At 42.5% G+C, this 12,884-nt stretch overlaps 1 pseudogene; it reads left to right on the forward strand.

Annotated features, from left to right (window-relative positions):
• Nucleotides 1–8,086: 8,086 nt before the first annotated feature.
• Nucleotides 8,087–8,204, forward strand: LOC126253792 (5S ribosomal RNA; annotated as a pseudogene).
• Nucleotides 8,205–12,884: the final 4,680 nt, after the last annotated feature.

The following is a 12,884-nucleotide window of genomic DNA, read 5'->3' on the forward strand; positions in this document are numbered from 1 at the left end:
TAGATATAAGCTATTGCATTTGCTGCTGCTGTGTACCAGGCATGGTGCTATTGAATTTCACTTCCTATTACTCTGTTAAGCCAGTTTTACTACTGATTTATTTTTCTTGTTGCTGCACATTGGCTCATATTAGTTGTAATGTTGCATTTGCTTGGTAATTTAGATTTACTGTAGCTTGCTTTGTCAGTTTGCATTTTTTTCATTGCTGTTTGTATTAATTGTTTTGTGCGACTGCATTGCCTCATCCTTTAGCATCTGAGCTCAGTAGATTTAAGTTAGCTTAAGAGGGGGTAGACTATATAAGAGAATGAGTTGCGATGCATTGAAAGAAATGCATTGAAAGTTATACGAAAAAAAGTACAGAAAGCAGGTATAGATAGGACTTTTTGGAAATAATGAAGAACGAAGGGAGATCTCCGAGAAGTAAAGAAAGTTTTGTTTGCAAAATACTGCAGTAAAACAAACCCTGTCCTTTCCTTGTGTTATCCCACTATGTGTTTGTGTACCCTTGGGTATTTCTGTCCTTCCTGTCTTTATGTGTTTATCTGATGAGAGTTACGTTGTAGAATTTTTCTGATAATATGTTATTTTCTTTGTAAAGATGTTTAGACATTATTTATTCTGTTTTGTTTTAATGCTTGTGTGTGAAGTTGATGTTTCGAAAGTTATTCTGATCTTTTATGTATTTACTTATCTCATAATTCCTGTAACACTGATGTATATGTTATTTCGATTCTTCTGGAAAGCCTGCATTACCATAAACGTTATCTGTATTGTTATGTTCTTTAATGATGTATTTTGTACCTTTGTTATTGCATTCTTATGTTATAAATTTGTAATTTACACCAGTTCATCAAATTAAGTAACTTGTAAGTTACATTTCACTGCATACGTTTCTGTTGGTCATAGTATGTGGACAATATGTGAGAAGTAGGGACTGTTAGTGTTTGCAGGTGTGTTAATAATTCAGCAAGGGACTGGATAACAGCATTGCTGGTTCTAAGGACAATACCAAAAACGTTGTGAGTGCACAAGTGGTGGTTTATGGACTTGTTATATTGTCCGCAAGACTCTTCAATGGCGCTTGTGCACCTGCACAGTCGCAACAGATGATTGCTGGCCGTCTCTACAAGGACTACAGTGGATCTACACCTTTGATGGCCCACCAATACCATTATTTCTACAAGGACTGCAGTGGGTCTGCACCTCTGGTGGCCCACCAATACCGTAATCTCTACCAGGACTACAGTGGGTCTACTCTGTGATGACCTACCTACCAATATTCTTCAAAACTTCGACTGACTCTGCTGTGGGTTTGCTCTGTTGTGGCCCATTACCTGTCTGCATTTCGAGAGTCAGCACTGTCTTTCCGTTGGAAGGACAACACTACTTCTTCAAGACTGCATGGAAATCCACTACTTCCATGTGCATTTTGTTTTACTGTTGAGACTTTGAGAAAAACACTGCAATTTTACTGTGATGAACGATCAGGACTGTCTTTATGGACTTTGACCAACATTGTATCAATAAGTGTGTGCATTTGATTTCTTTGTTATTGTAATTATGAAATTTTTTTTCATATCTGTATTGGCCACTGCCCAAAACAGTTTGTAAAAATTTTTTGTGGGGAGCTTGGGGGCTATGTAAGTAGGCTGTTCAGGTTTTTATATTGCTAACGCCACGTAGCGCTCTGTATGAAAATCACTGGCTTTGCTGTGTGCAGTCTGTGACTGGTTTGCATTGTTGTTGGCTATTGTAGTGTTGGGCTGTTGGCTGTTAACAGCGCATAGCGTTGCGCAGTTGGAGGTGAGCCGCCAGCAGTGGTGGATGTGGGGAGAGAGATGACGGAGTTTTGAAAATTGTAGGACTGGATGTCATGAAGTGCTATATATATTATGACTTTTGAACACTAGTAAGGTAAATACATTGTTTGTTCTCTATCAAAATCTTTCATTTGCTAACTATGCATATCAGTAGTTAGTGCCTTCGATAGTTTGAATCTTTTATTTAGCTGGCAGTAGTGGCGCTCGCTGTATTGCTGTAGCTTGAGTAACGAAGATTTTTGTGAGGTAAGTGATTTGTGAATGGTATAGGTTAATGTTAGTCAGGGCCATTCTTTTGTAGGGATTTTTGAAAGTCAGATTGCGTTGCGCTAAAAATATTGTGTGTCAGTTTAAACACAGTCATGTATAATTGTTCAAAGGGGACGTTTCAAAAGCACTGCCCTCCACCACTCGCAATGAACAAAGGTAGGAGCAGATGTTCATGTTCAGCAATTGCATAGCAGCAGACGATCAACAACCGTTGCGTGTGTTTCAAGAGCATTGACATCTTCCAACCAAATTGCTGTACAAATCTGTATCTGCGCTGGTGCATGAGACAGGAGTAACTTCATGAAAGCACTGCTCTACACCACTCGCCATGAACAAAGGTAGGAACAGATGTTCATGTTCAGAAATTACATAGAAGCAGACGATCAACAACCGTTGCGTGTGTTTCAAGAGCATTGACATCTTCCAACCAAATTACTGTACAAATCTGTATATGCGCTGGTGCGTGAGACAGGAGCAACTTCATGAAAGCACTGCTCTCCGCCACTCGCACTGAACAAAGGTAGGAACAGATGTTCATGTTCAGCAATTACATAGCAGCAGACGATCAACAACTGTTGCGTGTGACATTCAAATTTGAAATTAGTACCTGCAGCCATAAGTAGTAGTAATTGAATATTCTGGCTGCGGGGATAATATTTTTAAGTGTTATTTGTGTATATGTGTTAGTTATAAGATTATTTTGTGTCAATTGGTGCTTGTCAGTGATTTATATATTTGTTGTGCTATATTGGTGATACAATGGTTAAGCAAAAGAAACAGATTAAACCGAATGAACATACTCATGCAGAAATGACATCAGAGTCTCAGGTAGAACAATCTACCCATAACTCTGTCGAATTATTAGAAAATTTAATTATGAATGATAATTTAGTAACTGATGTCCCGAGTGATAGTAAAACTGAAGAGTTGCCAAAACAAACTGACACTCCTGTATTCAACCAGTTAGGAATTAATTACAATATCTCTTCTGGGCAAGGGGCAGAAGTTAGCAATGCTCAAGCTATGCCGATACACGATATGCTAACAGCATTATTTGAAAAGTTTACTATTAAAGAGCAGGAGCGTGAAAGACAACGGCAGCAGGAAAAGGAAAAACGTAGACCGGAGAAGCTTATAGAAAAGCAGCAACAGGAGCTCAGGGACCAAGAAAAGGAAAAGATATTTATGGAAAACATAAACAATATTTTTCTGGAAAGAGATAAAGAAATTGTCTGTAGGATAAATCAAGTGTTGGTCGATCGTGATAATGGTATTACTACCCATTTTAAGCAGGAGATCGATGCAATAAAAACCACTATTGAACCGTTAACAAACATTCCAGTTCAGGTCAATAGCCTTCAGACTGAAGTAGATAGACTAGAGAACCAATTAAAAGCTTTGGCTACCGCTGTGGAAACAACGCAGGAGGACATTCCTTCGGAAGTCCGAAAGCAAGGCCGAACAGAAGTAGCCAGGGTGCTGAACTCTGAAAGGCAAAACTTTGAAAACCTGACAGTATGTAGTAATGACAACATTGGTACTGACAGGCAAAAGATCGCAGATAATCTAACGGCGAATTTTAATGCACCTCAAGCAAGACCAAATTTTGGTAAGCAACCGATGTTACCAGAGCAATATGTAACACCAAGGAACAATAATAGTAAAATGGAATGTACTTGTAATAAAGTAACCACACCACCTGCGAATGATAGCAATTCCATGCACTTAACTACTTTGCTGCGTGAAGAAAGCCTGATTAAGCATTGGCAGTTTCAAATATTTAACTAAGAAAGCAAAAAACATACATCCAGCAGTTTTCATTCGAAACTTCAAAAGTGCTCTTCCAAAATCATGGTCGTAAGAACAGAAAATAGTTTGTGGTTTCACATATTTCTGGTGATGCATCGCTCTGGGCATTAAATGTAGCAGAAACTTGCAAGATTTTCCACGACTTTGAGAAGGCGTTCCTTGATCAATTCTGGTCAGCGTCTACTCAAGAGCGACTCCATAAAGTTGTTTACAATGCAGAAATGTACAATCCGAAGTCAGGTTCCTTAAGGAAGTACTTTGAAAAATACACTCCTGGAAATGGAAAAAAGAACACATTGACACCGGTGTGTCAGACCCACCATACTTGCTCCGGACACTGCGAGAGGGCTGTACAAGCAATGATCACACGCACGGCACAGCGGACACACCAGGAACCGCGGTGTTGGCCGTCGAATGGCGCTAGCTGCGCAGCATTTGAGCACCGCCGCCGTCAGTGTCAGCCAGTTTGCCGTGGCATACGGAGCTCCATCGCAGTCTTTAACACTGGTAGCATGCCGCCACAGCGTGGACGTGAACCGTATGTGCAGTTGACGGACTTTGAGCGAGGGCGTATAGTGGGCATGCGGGAGGCCGGGTGGACGTACCGCCGAATTGCTCAACACGTGGGGCGTGAGGTCTCCACAGTACATCGATGTTGTCGCCAGTGGTCGGCGGAAGGTGCACGTGCCCGTCGACCTGGGACCGGACCGCAGCGACGCACGGATGCACGCCAAGACCGTAGGATCGTACGCAGTGCCGTAGGGGACCGCACCGCCACTTCCCAGCAAATTAGGGACACTGTTGCTCCTGGGGTATCGGCGAGGACCATTCGCAACCGTCTCCATGAAGCTGGGCTACGGTCCCGCACACCGTTAGGCCGTCTTCCGCTCACGCCCCAACATCGTGCAGCCCGCCTCCAGTGGTGTCGCGACAGGCGTGAATGGAGGGACGAATGGAGACGTGTCGTCTTCAGCGATGAGAGTCGCTTCTGCCTTGGTGCCAATGATGGTCGTATGCGTGTTTGGCGCCGTGCAGGTGAGCGCCACAAACAGGACTGCATACGACCGAGGCACACAGGGCCAACACCCGGCATCATGGAGTGGGGAGCGATCTCCTACACTGGCCGTACACCACTGGTGATCGTCGAGGGGACACTGAATAGTGCACGGTACATCCAAACCGTCATCGAACCCATCGTTCTACCATTCCTAGACCGGCAAGGGAACTTGCTGTTCCAACAGGACAATGCACGTCCGCATGTATCCCGTGCCACCCAACGTGCTCTAGAAGGTGTAAGTCAACTACCCTGGCCAGCAAGATCTCCGGATCTGTCCCCCATTGAGCATGTTTGGGACTGGATGAAGCGTCGTCTCACGCGGTCTGCACGTCCAGCACGAACGCTGGTCCAACTGAGGCGCCAGGTGGAAATGGCATGGCAAGCCGTTCCACAGGACTACATCCAGCATCTCTACGATCGTCTCCATGGGAGAATAGCAGCCTGCATTGCTGCGAAAGGTGGATATACACTGTACTAGTGCCGACATTGTGCACGCTCTGTTGCCTGTGTCTATGTGCCTGTGGTTCTGTCAGTGTGATCATGTGATGTATCTGACCCCAGGAATGTGTCAATAAAGTTTCCCCTTCCTGGGACAATGAATTCACGGTGTTCTTATTTCAATTTCCAGGAGTGTATATTAACATGACCCCTTACTGGGATGAGCCAGTAACCACCAGAGACTTATTGCGAATGTTAAAAGCTAGATTACACATACATATTTGAGAAAAATTATTTAATGTTACAGATCTGAAAGAATTTCTGTCAGTAATTGAATCTCTGGATCTAGTGCAAGAAGACGCCAGAAAAAATTCTGACGTAATCAGCAATACCAATAGTCCTAATAGAAAAAATTCATGGAATGGAAATAATGGAAATAGGGGCGAAGGTAGTCCAAAGAAAAGTAAAAGTAAAGCATATAATAACGGAAAATACAATAAGAATAATAATAGTAGGTATTCATACAACCAAAATTTTGGTTATCATAATAATAAAAAAATGGCTCTGAGCACGATGGGACTCAACTGCTGAGGTCATTAGTCCCCTAGAACTTAGAACTAGTTAAACCTAACTAACCTAAGGACATCACACACATCCATGCCCGAGGCAGGATTCGAACCTGCGACCGTTGCGGTCTCGCGGTTCCAGACTGCAGCGCCAGAACCGCGCGGCCACTTCGGCCGGCTCATAATAATAATAACAGTAATTATCAAAAGGTCGAAGAACACCAACAACCGAATGGTAATCAGAGGCAGAACCACAATGAAAATCCAAACAATAACAATAGCAACCGAAAGAGACGAGACGACAACAGGTCAGACAGTCCATATAAAGACAGGCCTAAAAATATGCGGGGTGACAGTGAATATTGGCGACAGCCAGGGACAAGTGATTGGCAACCGCAGCAAAATTCTATCAATTCAGGTCAGCCAATAAATTATCTACAGACTATACCTATACCAAGCAATCAATATCCATCGTGGTGGGATCCAAGCAGGCCACCTCCGACTGAAAACTCACAAAATTTTAAAATAGTGGAGGTACCTTCAGAAGCAAAACAAAACACTCAGAAGCCAACAAACTAATTTCGGTCCCTGTAGGCCTTCGCCAGGTGACCGAGGCCAACAATGAAGTCAATAGATCGACGAAACAAAAAATAAACATGATACGGTATCAGGATGGCAACAGAATCGAAGAAGAGCTATATCAGGAACCTTCTGTCTCTGATAAGCAACAAAGGGAAAATATCCCAGCAAGTGTCACTGGAGCTGTAAATGGTATAAACAACTACTATTCTGCTTCACACAGGCGCTAATGTATCAGTTATGAACAAGCAGTTTTTCTAGAAGTTGCCGGAGATAAGAAGATTGCCGATTTTGCCTGTTGCAAATTGTAAGGTTATAGGAGCATTGGGAAAAAGGGCACAGAGTATAAAATACCAGGCACAGGTGGAAGTTTCCTTGGGAAACGATCGCTTATTATGCACGTTCCTACTAATGGATAACATGTCAGTACCGGTGCTTCTGGGTCTTGACTTCCTTCGGGAAAGGGAAGCTGTAATTGATCTCGCCGGTGGGACACGTGCACTTAAGTACCAACAGCGACCGATAACATTAACGCTGAATCGGGAGTTCGGTGCGAACCTTCCGCTGATGAGAAAAATGAATCTTTCTGTCAGCAAACAGAAGTTGTTATTGTTGGGTCACAAGTACCCACAGATGTGTCACAAAAATCGAAATAACAATGCACCCAGCAACGTGAGTGACGTCGTCACAACAATAGAAGAGAAAGTACAGGAGACAACTTGCATTAATGCTTCAGAGACTAGACACTTAAAAAAATTATTATCCGGATACCTCGAAGCATTCATTGAACGCCCTGGAATCATAAAAAATTACCAGCATAATATGAAAGTATATCCTCACAAGACCTATTGCAGAGCATTTTACTCGGTCCACTGGACTAAGAAAAATGAAGTGAATATACAAGGGACAATAAGAAGTGCAAGTGCACTATCGCATAACTGTAAATATAATGTTTATGGTAAAATAATTAGCAGTAATAATGTGATAATATTATGTATGTATTAGTTTATAAGCTTTTATGTCAAGTATTACACTGTAATATTCTTGAAATACTTGAAGGAGTAGAGAATTTCCATAATAAATGTATTTCACTCTAAAAGGGATCAATAACTTCATAAAAGTTCACTTGAGTGTTGTTGCATTGAATGTGAGGAATTTTACCTTTCTATACGTAGGATAGAAATGATTAAAAGGCTTAAATTATATATTTGTTCATGTGTAAGAAAGAATATAACAAAAATATTTTCATAAGATTAAGTCATGTAGAGCCACACCCGTAGAGAGTGTTGGTGGTGTGTGAGCTGTGTGACTGGAAAAAAAAAAAAAAAACAAAAGACGCTGGCTGCTATCACCACTAGTGAAGCGAAATCTGAATGTGTACTGATTTACGTACACGGTTTCACTACGAAGTTATTTATAATGCTCTTATGAGCAACATTCCGGTTAGATAAACCGAACATGGACATCTGTCCCAAAAACATGGTAAATAACAATCCCAATATAAAAAAATAAAATATAAATATATAAATGTATGTATCTCTAATGGCAACGGCCTTGCCGCAGTGGATACACCGGTTCCCGTGAGATCACCGAATTTAAGCGCTGTCGGGCGTGGCCGGCACTTGGGTGGGTGACCATCCAGGCCGCCATGCGCTGTTGCCATTTTTCGAGATGCACTCAGCCTCGTGATGCCAATTGAGGAGCTACTTGACCGAATAGTAGCGGCTCCGGTCAAAGAAAACCATCTTAACGACCGGGAGTGCTGACCACACGCCCCTCCTAACCGCATCCTCAACTGAGGATGACACGGCGGTCGGATGGTCCCGATGGGCCACTTGTGGCCTGAAGACGGAGAACAAAAAAAAAAAAATGTATCTCTAATAAAAATGAAAATGTACTGTTGTATCTGGACAGTTCAGTAATGATCTCATGGTCAAGATAATGTAGCAGATTCTGAAAGTTTTATATTGTCTCATGTTTATGTGACAGTGTAAAATTTTAAATTTTGTTATTCAGTCATGCTAATATGAACTTACATGAAAGTTTACCAGACCTCATTACTTGAAAAGTGTCATTTGCATATAGATTGTCTGTTAAGTACTGAGGAAAACTACTGACAACAGTCAGAACAGTGAAACATGTTTCTTAGGAACTAGCGGCCGCGTGAAAAACTGTGATTTATATTGTGAATAATGATGAACAGTGACAAAAACTGTGATCACGTAACCTTATGAACGCTCTTGGAGTGTCAAAGTTAGCAGCAACGCTCTGAACGTTGAGTACTGTTGACTTATTAATACTTAACTTGAACTGCTAACCTTTAGTAGTTTGGTACGAAGCGTCTTCGCGTGCGAAATTTAATGTGACAGACTGTACAGCCAGCCGCGAGGCAAAACAGTAATGCAACGTTGGCTATGCAGCGCGTCGCGAAAATATTTACATTCCGCTTAAGTAAACGAAGCACACTACGGACACTTGTATGATTAACGGTGCACTGTTCAAATGTGCATATTGTGATAAACTTACATGTGAATCTCTATATTGTGTTGAACAGTGTCAAAATACAGAACATACTCCAAAAACAGTCTAATTCCATTCGTGTGAATGCGAGTGAAATGGACACTAATAAACTTTTCCACAGGATGAGATGGTAATTATCTTGTCACTGATGTTCATATTTTGACATTTATTTCATGTACCCGTCTTAAACTGAGGGACGTGAGAAAGGAGAAGCAAGAACTGCTGCAGTGCCACTTCTAGCCAGCAGCAAATCCAAACCACGATGCAGCCGACGCCCCACCGACTCGGCCGGGGGCGGTGCAGCAGCAGCTACTACCTGTCTGCGTTCCAGCGACTCGACATGGGGGCGGTCTTACGACGTCAGCGGCAAATTGTTATGACATTCGATAAATGAGTGTCATTAATTTTGGAAATTTTATGATATTCCACCATGGAAAAACATTCATTATCTCAGATGTTTACATCAGAGTCATAAATTTGCATTTTCCCGCATGTTTTATTACATTCATGCCAAGCCTGACTGTTAAAAGTAGGTGGCTGTATTTTCTTGAAGCCCCTAGGACGGTTTTATACCCGGTTTTCTGAGTCCAGTGAATCCAAATAGGGGGGGGGGGGGGAAGTTAATCCGGGAAGTATATTTTGACAGTCTTTCTGTTGTGCCTATCTGCGACTCAGCATCTCCGCTATGTGATGAATGGGAACTTTCCTTTTCATAATACTGTTACATTCCATCCTAGATTTTAAGTTGTTTGCATTACTGCTTAATGGTAGACAAAATTTATTTGTTACAAATCACCGTCAAAATCAGGAAAAACAACATCATTACGACGCCAGGTGTGGCATATCACCGAAAAGAATCGATTGTGTTTGCACGGAAAAGACTTGATTATGTTTGATAAAGCATCTTTGCAACTCGAATGGTGCTGAAAGGACGATTGTTAGTAAGCTTAGCAGTGTACTAGAATTTCTCTAAATTCAATTTTAGCTTTTCTCGCGAGATACATGTAAGAAGTAGCGAATTGTCTGTTGACTCTTCTACGAACGTACACTCTCGAAATGTTGGCCGAAAGCCTCACTTTGATGCACGGCGCGTCGTCAGTAGTGTGTGCACTGCATCTGCGAGAGGGATACGTGCTTACTAAACAAACACGTGACGAAGCGCGTTGTTCTTCTTTGGATCTCCTCCGTTTATTCTATGAGGTCTTTCTGGTACACATCCCAGACGCAGGAGCGGGACTCAAGTATCTGTCGAACGAGGGTTTTGTAAGCTATCCCCATCGTGGGTCTACAACTCTCCTTAGAATTCTTCCACTGAATCTGAGTATGATGTCCGCTTTTCCTAAGATTTATTTTATGTGTTCTTCGCACCTTCAATCGCTCAATCGACAAACTGCAAGACATATGACGTCTCCAGTTATTATTCAGCATTTGCGTAATCAAACAATTTATGCGTAACGTTACATTTGTTTATGCTGAGGATCAACTGCCAATCTCATCAAAGGTTTCTGCAGGTCGCGACAGTTTTCTAGAGTTGCGGCTTCTCTAAAGATAAGAGGCGATCAAAAAGTTTCCGTCTGAGGGCGTAGCTACAGCGTATATGCAACGTAGTGTGACTCCGATACAGATAAGGGACCAGTGTGGCACTCGTGTCTTTTCGGCGTCCGTGCGGCATATGCGGAAACGTGGACTATGGCAACGTTAAAACCACATGCTTCCAAACATGAACAACGTGCTATTTTTTCTTGGCTGTTGAAGGACAAACACCGGTAGACGTCCACCGGAGAGTGAAGAGTGTGTATGGGGCAGCGAGTCTGTGGATACCATATCGCAAATGTGGTAACGCTGAAGTTACGTCAGTTCACGTGGGAGACACTCGAGCACCCTCCCTATAGACCTGATCTCTCCCCATGCGATTATCGCGTCTTCGGTCCCTTAGAAAAGACCTTAAAGGGTTGACGATTCCTTTGCACGAGGACTTCTTTACGTACCCAGGACACATGCTTTCACGAAATGAGTATCTCAAACCTGGTACGCCGGAGAGGTTGATAGTCTCACTGCACATAGCAATTTTACCTGATTTCCATACCGGTTCTCGACTATTCGTCCTTACAACGGAAACTTTTTCATCACCTCTTATACAACGGGGCAAGGGCCCCGCCGCAGTGGATACACCGGTTCCCGTCACATCAACGAAGTTAAGCGCTGTATGGCGTCGCTCGCACTTAGATGGGTGACCATCCGAGCTGCCACGAGCTGTTGCCATTTTTCGGAGTGCTCTCAGCCTCATGATGACAATTGAGGAGCTACTCGACCGAATAGCAGCGGCTCCGTTGAAAGAAAACCATCGTAACGACCGGGAGAGCAGGGTGCTGACCACACGGCCCTCCTATCCGCATCCTCATCTGAGGATGACACAGCGGTCGGATGGTCACGATGGGCCGCATGTGGTCTCAAGACGAACCGCCTTTATACAGCTGCATCACCCGCGAACCAATTCATACAGATTACGTCGTCATCCACTAAATCCTTTATTTATATTCTGAAGCTAGTGGTTCTATAACTCATTGTTGGCATACACCACAAGCTACCTATACGTCAGAAGATTTCCTTCCATTGAGAACAGCATTTTGTATGCCGTCTGCTCAGGCTTCTTGAATCCATTCACAAAGCTTGCGGAAGTGTATTGATCGCCTTCTTGAAGCCAAAGAACAAGGCATCAGTCTGGGAGTCAAACGAAACTGTTATCAGCATCTCGTGTATGGAGAGGTAGATAGAGTTGAGTTTCATGCTGTCGTCGTTGTTGCAATCAGTGTTGAATCCTATGAAGGAGGGAAGTGATAAGCGAGCATTAAATGTGTGACATAATTGTGTAAGAGACTAACAACATTGACATAAGCCTGTCTTGTAATCATGTACATCTGTTTGGCGACCTGTCTTTAGACATAAATGAAAAGTACAATTTTTCATTCACTGGGAACACTTTTTCCCTTCAACAAATAGAGAAGACTGAAGTCCTCCGCGTACCCTCTGCAGTGTCCGCACAGAATAACGCTGCCGGTAAATGCGTAATCGTCAGGGTATGCGTGAGGAGAGTGGTAGCGGTGGGGGTTGCCCATGAGTGCTGGAGGGGAAATGCCATTCTAAACTGAGGCCTTTGTTTTTGTAAATGTTATGTGGAACTCCACGACGATCAAGCTTGCATGGTGCCCGTTCACAAATATTTACTGTCGCCTCTCTTTTGGTAAGTATCTGGAAAGAATTATGCTGAAAATACTTCAAAAGCAGTCTGGCTAGTTAACCATTTCTAGCAACCAGAGAAGCGTCCTAAGAGGCGAATTTTGAGTAAAACCTACATTTTTCTTGTTGCCATGTTAAAATTTACTTCTTTTGGCAATTCACAACAGGGTTTACACAGTGTCACCTTACTAACGTGTTGCACAGATGCAACTGGAGAGAATTCTGGAACCATGGTTTATTAGGTTTATTGAGTGAGGAACTGACGAAAATTAAGAATAGCTTATGAAATAGCACGTCCTTAGTACAAAAATAGGTGTGAAATGTCTTCACTTACGCTGTTCCAAAAATCACAGCTCTTTTCGTTTCACCAGATATCGATGGCTCTTAAAAATTACTGTCTTTCATCGAAAAAAATCTGCAGTTAGTGGAATAACAAAGTAGGTAATGAAGATTTACATAATATCTATTGGCAAAACACTCTCATGTTTGCATGCTATCGTTTGGCACAATCTGATTTATGTATGTCGAATCATTCATGAAATATGAGGGATGTTGTGGATACTTTATTCCATCTTTAACGCTGGT

The sequence above is a fragment of the Schistocerca nitens genome, chromosome 4, assembly GCF_023898315.1.
Source record: "Schistocerca nitens isolate TAMUIC-IGC-003100 chromosome 4, iqSchNite1.1, whole genome shotgun sequence".
NCBI lineage: Eukaryota > Metazoa > Arthropoda > Insecta > Orthoptera > Acrididae > Schistocerca > Schistocerca nitens.